We start from the raw sequence: 16278 nt of genomic DNA, 5'->3' as shown, positions 1-16278 counted from the left end.
GGGAGGCGAGGAGGCATCAGCAAGGGGTTTGAGGTGCTGCAGTGGTGCAGGCCAGCAGCAGCATGCCCTCCATGGGTGAGCCCAGCGAGCGGGAATGCCAACTGGCTGCTGAGGTCAGGATCAATCCACACCCACACGGGACAGAGCCAATTGATGTACACATGGTTAACCTTCTCAAAGGTAGGAGCAGCTCATCGGCTTCCCCTGCTATCCTACAGGAATGTTCTCTCCGCAGCTAAAAACCGTGTAATACGTCACCCCAAAATATAAGGTCTCACCTCGGGGAACTAGATGGGCTCTTGCCCCCCACCCTGTAACCGTGTAAAGAACATGGGTGTGGTGGGTGTAAGTGCTTTTTAGCCATCTTTCCCGTAGGCACAAGACCCCTGGAAGCACCACAGCCACAAAAGATGTGCACCAGCGGGCATGACCTAGGGGTCTGGGAGCCTGGAGGGAAAGTGTGCTGCCCTGCACTTACGTTCCTCCTAGCCAAGTGGGAATGAAGGATCCTGGGGTGGCTGGGTAAACCTGGCGAGTGGTAAAGCTAGAGGCTGGCCCGGTCTGAGGGTCCATGTTCAGGTCTGGCTCCAGGTCCAAAGCGGCCATGCTCCTGTGCCACGCACCCCTCCTGGCACAGACTTCACCTCCCTTTGCACCACATCTACACTTGATGTCCCATCTCCAGCATTTTGGTGTTGCCTTGACCACTTAATTCCCAGAAGGTCTCCAATCAGATTTCATATCCCCAGCCAGACAAAAATGCCCTGACCCGTCCAAGGCAGCAAACGCTCAGTTATTCCTTTCACTAACAGCCAGCGAACAAAGGAGCATCTTCTTTCTCTCTCCCCGTGATGCCCCAACAGCAGCTGAGAACCACAAAGCATTAGAGGAACGGGCTTACATAGCCCAGGTGTGACTCTAGGACCATGGGACTTCACGCTGGGGGCCAAATACCTTCAAAAAGAAAGCCAGAGGGATGGGGAGGGGGAGTTGTGAAGCAAGAACCACCTCCCTCAGGCTGTGCAAAGGGAATTTGGCTCTGAAGGGCTGTAATGTCTGCCTGGAGGATGGCAGCAGCATCTGACAGCCTCTGCTCCTTAGGAAGATCCACTGTTTCCCTACACGGTAACCGCACAACCGTATCTGCTAAGAGGTATGTCTCTGGCAGGAGCAAAGGCTTCACCCCGAGGATCACAGACTAGCCCGAGACACGGGAGTTCAACCTCAAAAGGAACTTGCTCTCATATCAAAGGGTTTAAAGATATGGCATCAGGGTTTCCTCCAGCATGTTCCTTCTGCAGGAAACATGCCTACTGGCACGGCGGGGGTGGCTGCAAAATCCCATCTCCTGCCTGCCCACCTTCACGCTTACAGAAATGCCTTGGTACAACCCACTCCAGACTGGGGAAGAGCTTTGGTCCAGCCCTTCTGCTGCAAACGGATCTGATTTGCTCCTAGCGCTGAGCACTCTGTAATTACAGTACATCCCACTTAATCGGGATGTGCTTAATTGGGAAATCCACTTACCAGGATGTCACCTAGGGAACCGATTTAAGCTTGATAACACTTAAGAGCAATGCCTGCTGCTTTATAGGGAAGGTAATTCTCCTACAGGGAGATGCCTTCAGGTGTCTGAATTGTGCTCCTTCTTCCACCAGCACCCAACGCTGCTGGCTGCTTGCTCCTGCAACAGATTTCAGCCTTCCCCTTAAGTAGGTTACCGTCAGGAAACGCACCAACTGCTACTGCCAGATCCCAGCTGTCCTCTGTACCAGCTGAACAGGTTGCCACTGCCACGTGGGCCAGCTCACAGCTGCCCCCTTGGCTGGACCCGCACACCCAGCACGTCTGACCCCCTTCCCTGTTTGAAGACGGCTTTCCTCCCGTGGCTGGGACCTTTTTTGAAGAGGATAACATACTTTGGCTGGGCCAAGCTGTTCATTGCGGCAGAAGAGGGACCAAAGTGACCCAGCCATCACTTGAATCAGGGCAGAGGAAGAGCTTTGGAGACAACCAGCATCCCTTTCCATTAACCCCAAGGCTTGTCTTCCTCCTCTTCCCTCCAACAATCAAATGCACCAAATACCCAAGTGAAGAGAGGAAGGGGACATGGGAACCATCTTCAAAGACTGAATGTTGAGTCAAGCACTTGGAGTTGCCACGTTTTTAGCATAGGAAAGGGGGTTTATGTGACCACACTGAGTGTTTGTGTGTGCACATACACATCTCATAGATACCATTGATAACCCCTGAACCTCCTGAGCACCTTCAATGAAACTAGGCAGAGAAGGAGCTTTTCCAAAGAAAACAAATTCCCACACATTTTGTAGTAATAAGAACCAAACAGAGGAGAGAAACCCTATGAATACCCAACCCCTCACTAGCTCTCAGGGACTCGGGACACCTTTTTGCAAGCCAAACCCCCCATGAACCGCATGTCTTTGTTTGTAGGGGGACGTTAATTGTCCCAGGAGCATTACTTCTCCAAGCTTTTGGCATTGCCTTGCTTATCCCTGTCCTTTTTAATTGGACTGCTTTTTTTTTTTTCCCCAACTGGGCGAAAGCATGCTGCTTCTCTTCCAAAGGCAAGCCCTTGGATGGAGGCTGCCTTTGCTACCGAAACATCTGTACCATATGGCAACAACACAACTTTTCAAGATGCTGTGCTGGTGTTTTTGTTCTCACCAACCACGAGGAGCTGGGGGGAGTCAAGCCAAACTCTTTGGATGTGCAATAGTGATTGCCTTTCAGACACTAGAAAATGCAATAGCTTGGCATCAAATGAGGGATTTTTATGGCTGCACATGTTTTGTGCTTCTCTGAACAAGCCAACTTCCAGATTAGCTACACTGGCTTTTTAAAGTGCTATAAAATATGCAAAGGCACTTGTAATGTATAGTGATTTCTGTAAAAACAGGAGGTAAGTGCCGAAATGTCTCCTGATTTATCCTTTTGTTTTTCCTAACCCATGCTGGGAGAAAGGGTAGATGCAATGCTCTACTCCCTTTTTGGCTTATTAATCTTACAGCCCAGAGTAGATGGGAGACAAAACACCAGGTACTACAGCACTTGTGCCTTTCAGCCACTGATGACTGCAGAATAGAAAACCCTCTCAATTCCCAACTATCCCAACCAACGCCAAACGCAGCAAATGCCTTTCCAAGGGGCAACACAAGGCAAGTGGCAAAGCCCGACTGTCCCAGCAGCACCCGGCTGGGCAAGAGGAGCTGGGCAGCACCTCCCGCAAAGGTGACGGACCTGATGCTGGATGGAGGGTCCCAAAGAGCAGACCACCACAATGAACCGCGTTACCAGGGTCAGGCCTTTGCTTTCCTGCCAGCAGGGTCACCTCCTCGTCCCCTCCTCCTGTTCCTGCCCCTCTTTTCCTTCACGCTGCTGTAACACAGTCAGAAACCCATGAGGCTGTGTCATGGGATTGCTCCCCCCATCACTGGCTTGTGTTGGCTCAAATATATGTGCTCAACCATTACCAACCATCAGGTCCTTGACACAGATGTTGTCTCGGGGCTTGGGCTTACTTTTTGCTACAACCAAGCCCTGCAGAAGCTTGACAAAGGAGAACACCCCTGTGACCGAGGCTCCCATTTTTTGAGTCTGGGCGGGAGGTATAAAGTATCAGTTCAAGCTCTGTTTAGCTTGAGAACAGTCCCCTCCCCTGCTACAGACCCAAGTGTCCCCTCACCGTCCCAGGGCCACTTTGCCGGTACCAAGGCAGCGCTGCCACTGGCGAGGGCTCCGTGGCCACTGCCATGGCTGCTGCGTGCCGCCCAGCGCTTCTGGCCATCAGCGCTGCAGTCGTTACCAACCAACACGAAGACGAGTGTCGTAGCCCTTATCCGGCTCACTGCAGTCAGGTTCAGACGAGCGCCTCTGGAACAGAGAATGAGTATTTATGAGCTGGAAGTTTTCAAGTGCGTGCCTTAGTGCCATGCATGTTCAAACCCATCCATCCCCCCAGAGCAACTGCAGCTCCCTGCTGCCAGTACGAACAGGTAAACCCAAGCGTACTGCCTCTCACGTCCATTTTCACACATGTATGAAAGGTTGTGCAACAAGCTGGAGGGTCAGCAGACTTCAGAGCTTTAAATTAACCTTGTACGTCTACATATAAAAGCAACGCTTATCTTTGGCACAGTTTATGGGACGTGGATTTTGTGCGCTTTGTTAGTGCAAATTAAACATAATTATTTAACAACTGTCAATAGTGCTTTTTGCAACCAGCAAAATGTATCACTACATCCTGAAAGCTGTTTAGTGTGACCAAGGTTAAAATGCAGATTGTTTTTAAGATTTTCAGTGCATTTGCTGTCAGATAAGAAGTGCTAAGTCTACTGCTGGCAAGTGCGAGCTGGCTGGACTGGGAACCTTCACGTCACCACCAGAATTATGGAGGCTCATTTCAAAACACCTCAGTTACCTGGCTGTCATCATGTCAGTAAGAGAAATGCGATGGGAAGGCAGGAGATGTGGAAAGGGGAGAGCTTCCTCAAACATCACAAGATGAGTAGAGATGCTCCATTTCCAAACAGAACTGCCCAAGCTGTCCAGGACAAGAGCACCTTGTCTCGAAGTCACAGCGAAACCAAATCACCCCCAGGCACCCTCCAGCCTGCGCTGGCTTCAGCCCCACCTCCAAGAACTGACCGACTCCTGCACCCCAGCTTGTGCAGGGACACCCAGGGGTGACAATTCAGGCGGTCAAAATAACACCAGCCTCCCACCGAGCCAGCTCTGTCACAGACACTCCGGCAAAAACAAGCACTGTCCATGGGCACACATCATCTGCAACCGATTTTCCAAGACGTGGTATAAAAACTGACAACAAAGGAAGGATTAAGCCTTAAGCATTAAGGGCTCCTTCATTTATATTAGCAGCTCCTGCTACATGGTCCCCGCTCCATCCTGGGGGTGCCAGAAGCCTCTCCCTCTGTCACTTCTTTTTGGGGGTGACAGGGAGCCAGCACACAGCAGAGAAGCCGCACGAGCAGCTCTGCCTCTACTGCTGAAGTCCTGGGACCTGAGCATCCGTCCTTTTGTTTTTGAAAAGACTGGGGATACTAGCCTGTGTTCTCCAGCTAATTGCAGAGAGCTGGAACGGCAAAACTTAGCAATGTTTGCTAATTGCAAATATTTGGAGACCTGTGTCCAAACTGGACTGATGCACCAAGTGTAAACACGGGCAAGGTGAGAGTTTTAGGCACTCCAGCACCTCACAGCTAATTAAAGCTGGGAGGAATTTGTCTCAGCAAGTTGGGAGCCATTTACTTCTCCAGTGTGACTAAGCCACTGTGCGGTATCTAATGTACCGGGAGGGGTGATGTGCTGCCAGCTAACCATGTTCCTGCAGTCCAGGTGGGCTAATTAAAGATAGTTTGATGCTTCGGGGCAATCCCACTTGCCAGTTTACCTGCACCTTCCCAATCAGCCTTGCAAACAGCAAGACAACGCACTGGGAATTTTAATTGTGAAGGAGTATTCAAAAAATCCTGACAAAATCCAAGGGCCTGACCAGAACGACGGGTTTTTGTGGTTTTTTGCATGGCTGTTTTTCCAGCAATGCAAATCGGGTTCTTCTCTTGCAAACAAGCAATGCCGAAACATGCTCCTACCACTCGCAGGACCTCGAGGCTCCCAACCTCCTCCAAGTGCCGTCCTTAACCATGGTAGGAAAGTTGCAGCGCTGCCTTGTGTTGTACTAGTGACGGAAATATCAAGATAAATTTCTCCATAAATAGCTCATTACCAATGATTCTTTCCTTTGTCCCCGGCTCCAGCTGAAGAGAAGGAAGCCACTCCAGCAGGAGCTGCACATCTAACAGCAAAAAGACATTTCTCAGAGGATACAATTGAGTTAAAACAGATGTTGGATTTTGGGAACTGCCCTCTACCGCTCTCCTTGGGGAAGGGTGGAGGAACTCAGTGGTCCTAGTTTCCATTTAATTTCCCCCATTGTTTTCCTGGGTTGAAGTTGTTTTTTTTCCTTTCTTTTCCAGCCTGACCTGACTCACGAGCTGGGCTGATCCCGGTCGTCGTCTGCCCCCTTTTTGCAGCTATGCCAGTCTCGGCTCATTTGCCAAAGCATCAGCATGGCACAAGGGGCTCTGCCCTGGGCAAGGGTAAGAACCCGGGCAACTTTCAGGGTTTTCAGGGGGGTCCCTGCATGCTGGCAGGCTCCAAAGGTCCCTTTCTGCGCACCCAGGAATCCCCACCTGCCCCCGTTCCCCTGGGACAGCCTGCACAGCAGGGAGATGATCTCACTGCCTGGGCTGATGCTGTCACTGCCACATTTTGCAGGGGTTTGGTGGCACCCGTCCACAGCCAGCATTAAAGCCAGCCAGCCACCATTGCCAGAGCGGAAAGGCTCCCAGGGGACAGGCTGAAACTATTCATCTGGAGACAGAGATCATTTTTAGAGGGGAAATCCTGTTGGCTTTTCAAAATGAGGTAGTTTTTTACCGACAACACTTCCCCAGCCAAACGCGCTTGTGGTACCAAATGCATCACTAAAAGAAAAGGACTTGCTATGTCAAAATGGAGCTGTGGTTTTCAAAACTAACAGGGAATAAGCGCACTGTAAATACCTGGAGGAAGCGTAGGCATGGCTTATTAATAGACACTTGCTGTGAGACTTTAGGCTGTATGACAAAGCTTTCAATGTCCTCCCCATGTCCTCGGATGCCCTGTTCCTGGAGTGAACACTGGGCTGTTTAACCATGCAGCATGCCCATCAGACCTGCCAGCTTACAGATGGCGCACAGAAGACGGGTTAATACAGCCTATACCAGTGCTTTAACCACCAGAGCACCCACCATCCATCCTCAGCTGGTGGGGAGAAGCTCCCGTCCCTGTCACTGGTTCCTACAAAGGATCCAGCCAGAGATTTTGATGGGGACAGAGGAAGGCAAGAAAGGATGCCAAGTAGGGTCATTCCCCAAAAACCTGAATTGCAGGGGTTTAACATTGCCTGAACTGCAAGTCGGAGTTAATTTTGTTATCTTTACACCCTGGCTCAACCCCTCGTTCCCTAAAAGGCTGCACAAAGTACTCACTTTCTGATTTCTCTCCTGTGCTGCTGCATAGTGCTGCTGTCAAGACAGCTTCAGAGTTCTCCATCAACAGCAGCTCCCTGATATTTAAAGCCATTATGAACCGGACCAGATTTACGCTTTGCTGCGCAGCCAGGCCTTGCCCAACATAGGGTGCCCATATCCTTTGACTTCTTTCCCCGTGAAAGCCATAACAGAAAATTAACACCCTACTTAAGTGAAGGAACAGTAACTAGTTCATACGCTGCCGCACTACAGGCATCTCGTCATGGTCATCACAAGTTGTGTCTCTTTTTTCAGATACAGGTTTCTCTATCAAACAGAGTATCAGACAGATGGGCTGTTTCTGGAGAGGGGTTGGCTATTTGCCTAGGGAGGGAAGAAAAACAGTCTTCAAACCTCCCTCCTGCCCCAGGTGATGCTGGTAAGAGCTGGTCCGCGTGCAGTAAGGGAGCTTCTCAGCGTATCTTCAAACTCATGAGCTATTTCAGCGTTTTTCCTCCCAGCCTGCAGATTGCTCAGGGCTCAGAGATGCACAGACTCGTGTTATTGAATGGCTATTTCTGTTGATGTTTTTATTTTTAGGAAACGTTACGGAAACATTCACGATTACTGCTTGGAGGTAATGGAAAAAGAGACGAGCTCCAAATTCTGGGCGATGGGGACCTCGACGAGGCAGGCAGCCAAGCTGGGCTGGGACGTGGCCTGGCTTCCCTGCCGTGTTTACAGTCTGTGCCCTGAGCGGGGACATGAATGAATCGCAGCAGTGTCCTCGGCAGCCGCGGAGCGTGCAGCGGGCTGGCGCTCTCCCCCTCTGGCTGGCCACGCCGACCCCTCCCCGAGGGCTTAAAAGCGTCCGTGTGCCGAAGACAGGCTGGGATCAGCGGTGGCCAACCTAAACAGAACCACACTCAAAGAGTCCGTTGAGCACCCAGGGATGCTGCCCTTGCCTGGGATGCTGACCCGAAACGACAGGCAGTGACGGACAGCCTCTCCCTTTCAGTTTGCAGGATGGGGAACAGGAGACAAGCTGCATTTCTTCCTCAAAATTGGTTTTGTGGCTTTACATTGAATCCCTCCCTGCTTTCATCAGCATTAAATGTCTTTAAAGGGTCTGTTTGCTTCCTTAGAGTGTTTGGAGCTGGATTCTCCCTTGCAGGGCCAGCTCTGGCCCCATCCCTAAAAAGGACGGTTTAAATTAAAGGTGAAATCTGTGGTGCCAGCACTCTTTTTACTGCTCCGGAGTGCTTGTGATACCAGCCCAGCAGCAGGCAATACCTGGATCCATGCATTTATTTCTTTGCCTCCGCTGGATGTCAGGTGGGGTGCGGAGAAGAATATCCTGAAAGAGAGAGAACAGGAGTTACCCCAGGCTGACTAAACCCATTGCACAACATGTTCCTCTGACACCTGCTCGCCAGTGGGGAAGCACTGGAGGGATGCGAGTGGGACCATTAGCAGCCCCGTGCCTTTCCACGCTTCCTCGGCGTGGAGCTGGGCTGGCTCCGTCACACCCCAGCACGCTGGTGCTGCCGGAAGGGCTGGTGGATACACTCCTCACCTGATTTTGGCAAGGTGGCTGTGGCAACGCGTGGCACCTGGAACCAACTGTGCCAAGAAAGCCACAGTTCTCGACCCAGCAGCCACATGGCAGAAGCCATTAACATACCTGGTGGTAAAGGAAACCCTCTATGACCAGCAGCATCGAGGTCACAGAGGCTCAGCTAAATTCTTCCTACCTTCTCCACACCTCAGACTGAAAGGGACATATCCGAAGCAGTGCTGGCAATGTCACCCGCTGGGTGGTGACTGCAGTGCTGTCACTTGGGCTCTGCCCTCACCCCGCGCACAGGGCTCCCGCCCGGGCCATCCCCCCCGTCCTGCTGTGCCTGGCACAGGCAGCGAGCGGCTCCCCACCATCCCAGAAAGCCACCGTTCGGGAGCAACCACCGGTGTGAGACCTGGCTAAAGAGGAAAAGCACATCTTTCGGGGAGGCTTTTACATTTTTAGACACTTTGGCAAATTTTAAGTAACCCCAGTTTTGTCCTTTACAGCAATCAGCTGAATATTTCTGCAGTATCTGTCGGAAAAACAAGCGTGCCACCAAAACACAAATGGATGAAAAAAAATTGAAATAATACTTTAGGTCGAAGTCATTGTACTCCCTCACTGATTTTTGTGTGGATGGTACCACGATCCTGGATACCATATCACCTCACACACCCACAGCTGTAACCACGTGGGCACACATACTAATTGATAGCCAACTTGTCCTTTTCCCAGGACTTTGCCAATATCGAAAACCTTCTGTCCGCTACAAGCTCATTTCCTGAACCACCGGCTTTGACCTGCAAGAGGCCGTTGAACGGCCTGTCCTCTCTGCAGCCCAGCCCAGGCACATGTGGGACACCAATGCCAGACCAGCAGGGCCACAATTGCCCTGTTGTGCCAAACACGGTACGCTGGGTGCGACGCAGAGCACTTGACCGCAAAGACCTGGGATGTGCTTAATAGGACTCTTGCACTGTTTGGCCGCTAAGAGTCTTAACTTCTTACTGCATTATGCTGGGTTTAGGCAAAGCAGCGTTCCCAGCAGGGTGCTGGATAGATTTGTCTTTCCCATGAAAAGAGACTTACGCCTTCACATTTGTTCCTTGTCCCCAAATCCTATTCTTTCCAGGTAGCGGAGAGAGGAATTTGATGGATTATAATTAAGGAGGTGTTGTACTGAGTGGGGGGGGCAAGGGGACAGGAAGGTTAATGTAGGATGTGGCTGCATTGCCTAAGGAAAGGATGCTCTAATGGGAAAAGCCTTGTGAGAGGAGAGCTTCATGGCTCTTCTCTCCTGCAGAGCAGGTGGGTTTTACAGGTACACGCTGGCTGGTTGAGTTTAGTTTCTCTGGAGGTGGACACTGGACTTCAGTAGGTCCCCCTCTTACTGGGCAGTGATGCTCAGCAGTGGTGAGTGGCTGTAGGAGGGGGGTACTTGCACTACTTGCGTTAGGGAGCCTCACTGCATCCAGGCATCAGGAAGGAGCTGCTGACAGGACCACAGAGCTCACATATGTAATAAAAGATAAGTATCTGCCAATATATAATATAACCCTTCCCAGGCCTCCAGCACCATTCACTCCAGAGCCCCAAAGCACTGTACAAACAGTAATTAAAACTTCCTGGCCCCCAGCTTTGCCAGCAGTGCTGAATTCATTTTCCAGTGTGGGAAAATAAGCCTTACATGATTAAGAGAGACAACGCAATTCCAAATGCAGGAGAAGTTACTGGTGAAACATAAGCTGCGGTGTGAACCCTGGTTCTTCACATCTAACAGAAGGCTCTTCAAGACAAGAATGAGCAGTTGGTCTCGTCCATCATGTACACTACGCTGCTCTATCCCCGTAATGGGCAACACAAGACTAACCAGGTACATCTATTTGGTCCCAGTGGCTACAATCCAACTTGCTTTGCAGAATTAAAGCCTGAAGGGAAGTGGGGAGCACTGGAAGGATACGGCAGGAGATGACTGCAACAAGCCCCTTGTCCAGTTGCTCCTCCTGGAGCATCTCTCTGCCTCTATCCAGCACTATCAAGATCAGAGCTCCTTGTGCCACCCAGAAACGTGTTACCAGAAACATCCTTCAAGAAGGAAAGGGACTGTGGAATGTGCTAGAGCTTGGCTTAGTTCAAAGCTTGCCTGCACACCAGAAACGCTGACCTTCTGGTTCACTTAACACAGTAACAAGAGTCCAACATCAAAACAGCCTGTCCCTCTCCTGGTTCCTGCCTGCTCCATGCTCTCCAGCAACCCTTGGGAAAAAATCATGCAGCGTTGGTTGTGGACACCGCCCTTCTGTTCAGTACGAGCACGTAGGAGCTACTCAACAACATGTGCTGCTTCAGGTTCTAGCAGATGGACGTTAAAGAGCCCCTGGCAGGTTGCACCTGATGACAGGGTTTCACTGGAGCCCTTGGCCAACATCTCTCCCTTCCCATAGTTAATGTGCTGGTCACAAGTGTGGACCCGTGCAGTGCCTGGTCCCTTCCCCTCTATCCCACCATCACCTTGCAGGTTGGCCAGCCAGACCCGCCCTGCCTCTTAACAGCTTAGCGAATGCTTAAGGACCCTTTGGGAGGAAGAAGCTATTTAAATGCAAAATTACATTTCTGCCTCGAGGAAACTGGGTATATCCCTGCTCTGCCACCTCTGCCAAGCCCGGACCCCAGGCCTCCAGTGGGGCTCCCCCAGGGCAGACGTTGGGCTGCCTGGAAACCCCAGAGAGGCTACAGGGCTTGGCGAAAGGACCCGTCGCGGAGGGGAAGGGTCCAGACAACCACAAAGTCCATCCTCCCCCCCGCCGTCGGGCTGTTTCCAGACACATGCCAGCACCACCTGCGTCCGCTCGCTCTGGGGAGTGCTCCTGCGGTCCCCCAGCAGCTGGGGAAGCGCTTACAGAGCTGGCAGTGCCGCAAGGAGGGTTAATTTAGTTATTTGTAATGGATTTTCCATACCTGTCAATATTTCCAGCCCTGAGTCGAGAGACAGAGACTCTGCTGGGAGAAGGGCTTTGGCGAAGCCTGTGGTTTTGCAGTTTAGCTCCAGAGAGGGCTGGGGACTCACTTCATTTCTCCCGTCATCCCTGCAGGACGATCCCCACGGAGAATGGGGATCTGGTTTGGGCTTGCTGTGCTTCACGTCCAAAAGGGATGGTCTCCCTTTCGCAGATGGAAATCTGCTGCTTTCATTATGCTTTCTTTGGGGCTAAATTAGCTGTTGGAAATCAATGTAACCATGACGAAAGCAGCCCGTGGGACTCCATTCCGAGTGCCTAATTCCTACTGAAGATCTTGGAAGAGCTGGGAGAGAAGCAGCAGCACGGCAACAGGGAGCGTTCCCTTTTGATGATGTGATTTCAAATGGATGTCTCCTTGGAGGGGGTTTCCCACTTGCCCAGCAGGCTTTGGGGAGGCCAGGCAGGCGCAGCAGAGCGGGGATGACCCTGCACCAGCACTTTCACAGTCCCCACTCCATCACCTTTCTAGGACTGGAAACGTCTGCTTTTCACTCCAAGCCAAAATGATGCCAAGCTACAAATATCAAAATCCTTCAGGCCAAAGCCATATCCTTTTTCTATTCCTCCTCTGGTCTGAAAGGTGATTTCCCAGCTCGAGATGCACTATCAGGGCAATTACCGTAAGAGAGCCATCTGTGATGCTCCCAGCAAGACCCTGCTGCCAGGCACAGCTGTGCCAGCACAGTCCTGCCACCGACCAGCTCGGTTATAGCAGCAGGGCTGGTGGGCAGAAACTGGGCTGAGCTGGAGCTGGCAGGGCACGAGGTTTCTGCTTTGACGGCACCCTCTTGTTTCTGACTTGCAAAGGCACTAGAATTGTGACAAAGCCATGGGGAAACAGGAACGTTCCTCCAATAAAGCTGGTTTCATAAGAAATGGCTTCCCAGATGGCAGTGGAAGATGGAGAAGAGCCCACCCTCACCCAGGAACAAGGCCACTGCTGCCAGGAGAGAAGGCAGCACCAGGCTGAATGGCATTCATCTGAACTAACGGGCCATGGAGACGTTGGAAGGAAAGCTTCCTTTGGAGCAAAGGGGGCACGTCTCTGCTTTCACTTACCATCCATCCGTGGCAGCTCTTTCCTCCTCTTGGCACATGGTTCTCATCCCTCAGCTGACATCCCATGGCAGAAAACACTAATCACATCCTCCTCCTAAGACGAGACAAGGCGAAAGAGGCTTGGCAAGGGACAAAGGACCTCCCGGCAGCCCCTGCAAAGCCAACCTCGTGGCCTGGGGTCCCTCCCCCCCGCCCCCCAAATCCCTGTGGTTCTTGTTTCCTGAGCTGGGACAAAGTGGGCACCAGGGTTTTAGCAGTTGTTGGTTAGAAAATAACCGTGAGAAAGGAATAAACCAATTAATTGCTGACCCACTGACAGCCAACACTTCTCTCCCACCTCCCCCCCACACAATAAAACCTGTCTCCACAGCTCAAGCAGATTTAGGGTGGCTGCAAAGAGCCTAGAGGAGGAAAAAAAACCTTTCCCACTCCAGCTAATAATATTTCCAGATAATCTGTTTGAGGCAGCACCCTCTGTGAACTGGGAAAGCCTTTAAGAGCCGTTAACACCTTTATTCAGACTTCCTCATCCTCCCCCAGACAAGCTGTGATTAATTATCCAATCTACCTCGATCCCCCTGGGAAACAGCGCTCGGTCCAGGCGTTCGTCCGAGGATTTGCAGGGTCCCTCTGCGAGAGCGGCTCCTGCTCTCGCCGCTGGCTCCAGATAAGCAGGAAAGGGCTGACAGGGAATAAACTGCTTCCAGCTGCATATTTACATCAGCAGAGGTTGTGGATAGTGGGAAAGGATGTTAATGCGGGGTCTAGGCAACGTTCATGGCTTTTTGTTTTGCTGGTATCCGTAGGCAACACTATCCAGGACTGCCCCTGGAAGCCCATCTCTGAGAATTTGCCACTGGAAGTACAGCCCGTTTGGTTCCCACCTGGGTTTTCACAGCCCTCCTTCCAGCTTTGCTGCTCCATGACTTGGCTTGCTCTGAGGATACTTTCTTTCCTACCATTTCCTAGTCCTACCAAAGGCATTGGGGATGGAAAACGTGGGGCGAAAAGGGGAATTACTGCCTCTCAGCTGGCTGCAGTAGCTGGGACCCTGCGCCCGAGTAGGCTATTGCAGACCAATGCACCTCATAAAACTCATCTTGTATGTGCACTGTCCCGCCTGCGCTACCTTTAGCCACCAAACCTCAGGCTTTTTTGCATCACAAGGTAATGCTCCCATCCCTAAGGCTGCACACAGCTCCTCCTGGCCATGCAAAGGCCATATCCTTATCAGCTGCTCCAAGGTCACAGTATCACCAAGCAATTTTACTGAACCCAACAGTGGCAAATTCCCTTCATACCCAAATGCCAATCTCTGCTGATTACAGGTGACACTAAGTCCGTGTTTGTCCACTACAGCCCTTCACCCACCATAGCTGTAGCTCTCAGGCTGTGTAAGGATCAGTATGTTAATGCCCACCCTGCCCCAATCCCCTTTGCTATGGCAGAGTGGAGGCACGGGTCTTCTGGGGAGACTGTGGCAGTGGCATGCACGTTTTATGACTTTTCTCACTATGGAAAGGCCCTACAAATCCTCCATCTTCAGGGAGGACCTATGTCTCCCCATCACACACACAAAACCTACCCATGCACGCTCTGAGAGGGTGTGAGTGAAGGGTGCACCATGGGGCTGGCACGTCCACATTGTCCTGCCACAGAGAACCTATAACAAGTCAACTGCCACGGCACCCTTCCTTTCAGGTCTTGAGCTGAGGTTTCACGACACTTGGAGCAGATCCTTTCCATTTAACCTTCCCCCTTTGCCACCCAGGTCCGTCCAAGAACTCACCGCTGTGCACCGCATGTTGTCCGCTGGTCTATTTACCTCTACCAAGAGCAAAACCTCAGAGACATCCTGGTTTCTCACCATGAGGAACTATCTGCCTTCACCATTTTCTACCAGCCACCTCTAGAAACCTTCAGCCATGAAATAAAAGCAGAGAGCACAGTAGCAGCCTGAGGGTCCTGGTAGGTTTTGCAAATGAAAACCACTGTCCTGTTGCTGTCCTCTTCTCCTTATAACCATAACAATATGTGTAGGGCATTTTCAAACAAAACGACATTAGATTCATCATCTCGTGTGCTCTTTGAAAAGGTGCCAAGGAAAGAATGAGGAGAAAGAGCCAACATGTCTACCAGATGGATGCCAGCTCCCCTGGGACGCTTCACAGCCCCAGGTGTTGGTTAGCATCACACCTACACACTGCTTCGTGGGCTGGGCTTGGTTTCAGTACTCTTTTTATTTTTAGCCACACTTTCAAGAAAGGGGAAGAAACCACCTCTGAATCTCTCCAGCTTCCTGAAGCCCTTGAGAAAGAGAGAGCTGAGGAGCAAGCAGGCAGCTTGCCCTCCTCCCTGCTGAAGGTTCCAGACAGCCTGAGATACCTCTGCCTGTCTTCCAGCCCACATCCAGAAACAATAGTCATCGAATTGGCTTGACCAGGTGGTGGGGAAGTTTCTGGGAGTGCAAAATGCCCATGGCTTGCCGATCCTCTCTGCCAGGTCTTCTCCCGGCCAGGGAGCAAGTGTGACACTCAAGTCCCTTCTCCAGGAAGGAAAGCAAGAGGGTTCTTGTCTCTGCCAACAGTGCCCGCTGTTGCTGACTACCTGCCTGGTGGAGTCACTATATTAAGAAAATAATGACCAGAGGGAATCACTGTGGGGTTTTTGCCTTTGGCATGTGAGTTGTGAGCATGCAACTCCATGGCGACCGAGGGACCACCAATATACTGGGCTGGGTCCCAGGTCAAGAGAGAAGATTCTGACCAAAACCACGCCCTTCCTGAAGGAGCTGCTTTGGAGAGGGGAACTCTGGTGCAGGACAAGGGTTCATGTTGGCTGTCCATCCCCATCTGGATTGATGCATCCAAGATCTGAAAGCTGGTACTGCTTTGGCCCTGAAGGTGCTTGGGCAGCTCTCCTAACTGACCACTCCTGATGCATTTCTGGCAATGCCCTCACATCTCCAAGAGCCCATGAGCAGCCACAAGTGCCTGCATGTCACCTGTCTCCATTGAGGGCTGTGATGAAGAGCTGTACTCTGACAAGCTCCAGTATGGAACAGGGCTGTGCCCTGGCTCTGCCCATGGTGCGGGTTCAGGCGTTACTCCTTCTGCATGTCACTTGTCCTCCAGCTGTCCCACTGGTGAGGTGTGGTGTGGATCCAGCAATGCCCAGCCCAGCTATTTCAGCTGAGACAGCATTTTTTACATAGGTCTAGCAACCATTTGGATAAGAGACGTGAGGAAAAACCAGGTGCTGCAGGAAGTGGTTTGGGTGATTTAGTAGGTGGCATCTTCCCTCCAAGTTAGCAGCACACCGAAACTCCTTGGCAGGGAATTCGGGCCTCTGCGCCACTACAGGTGTTGCTATTTTAATGACATCCCAAGCTTACTGCTTGTGGTCACCCAAGATCCCGCTTCTTACAAGCGCAGAGGTGTTAGGTCCACTGTCCTGAGCAGGCTCCAGTCTTCAGCAATTATGCTCTGTTGAGCCAAGAGCTGCAGGAATTTCTGCTGTACACATTATTCTACACTCTCCCTCTGGCACCTGGGAAAACTGAGCAGTTTTCCTGGGTGCCAGA

At 51.5% G+C, this 16278-nt stretch overlaps 1 long non-coding RNA gene across 2 annotated transcripts; it reads right to left on the bottom strand.

Annotated features, from left to right (window-relative positions):
• Window positions 1–7363: 7363 nt before the first annotated feature.
• On the bottom strand, window positions 7364–15680 carry LOC141749524 (uncharacterized). Of its 2 annotated transcripts, XR_012589391.1 has the most exons (4): window positions 13264–15680; window positions 12696–12789; window positions 8346–8409; window positions 7364–8246 (listed from the first exon to the last, which is right to left on the bottom strand). It is a non-coding gene; the product is annotated as an uncharacterized LOC141749524 (long non-coding RNA). The 2 variants fall into 2 exon arrangements; XR_012589390.1 differs by having other exon boundaries at window positions 7364–8409.
• Between the last annotated feature and the right edge of the window lie 598 nt (window positions 15681–16278).

This window comes from Larus michahellis, chromosome 10 (assembly GCF_964199755.1).
Source record: "Larus michahellis chromosome 10, bLarMic1.1, whole genome shotgun sequence".
Classification (NCBI taxonomy): Eukaryota; Metazoa; Chordata; class Aves; order Charadriiformes; family Laridae; genus Larus; species Larus michahellis.
Note: the sequence above shows the minus strand (reverse complement) of the source record. Positions and strands in the feature narration are given on the sequence as shown.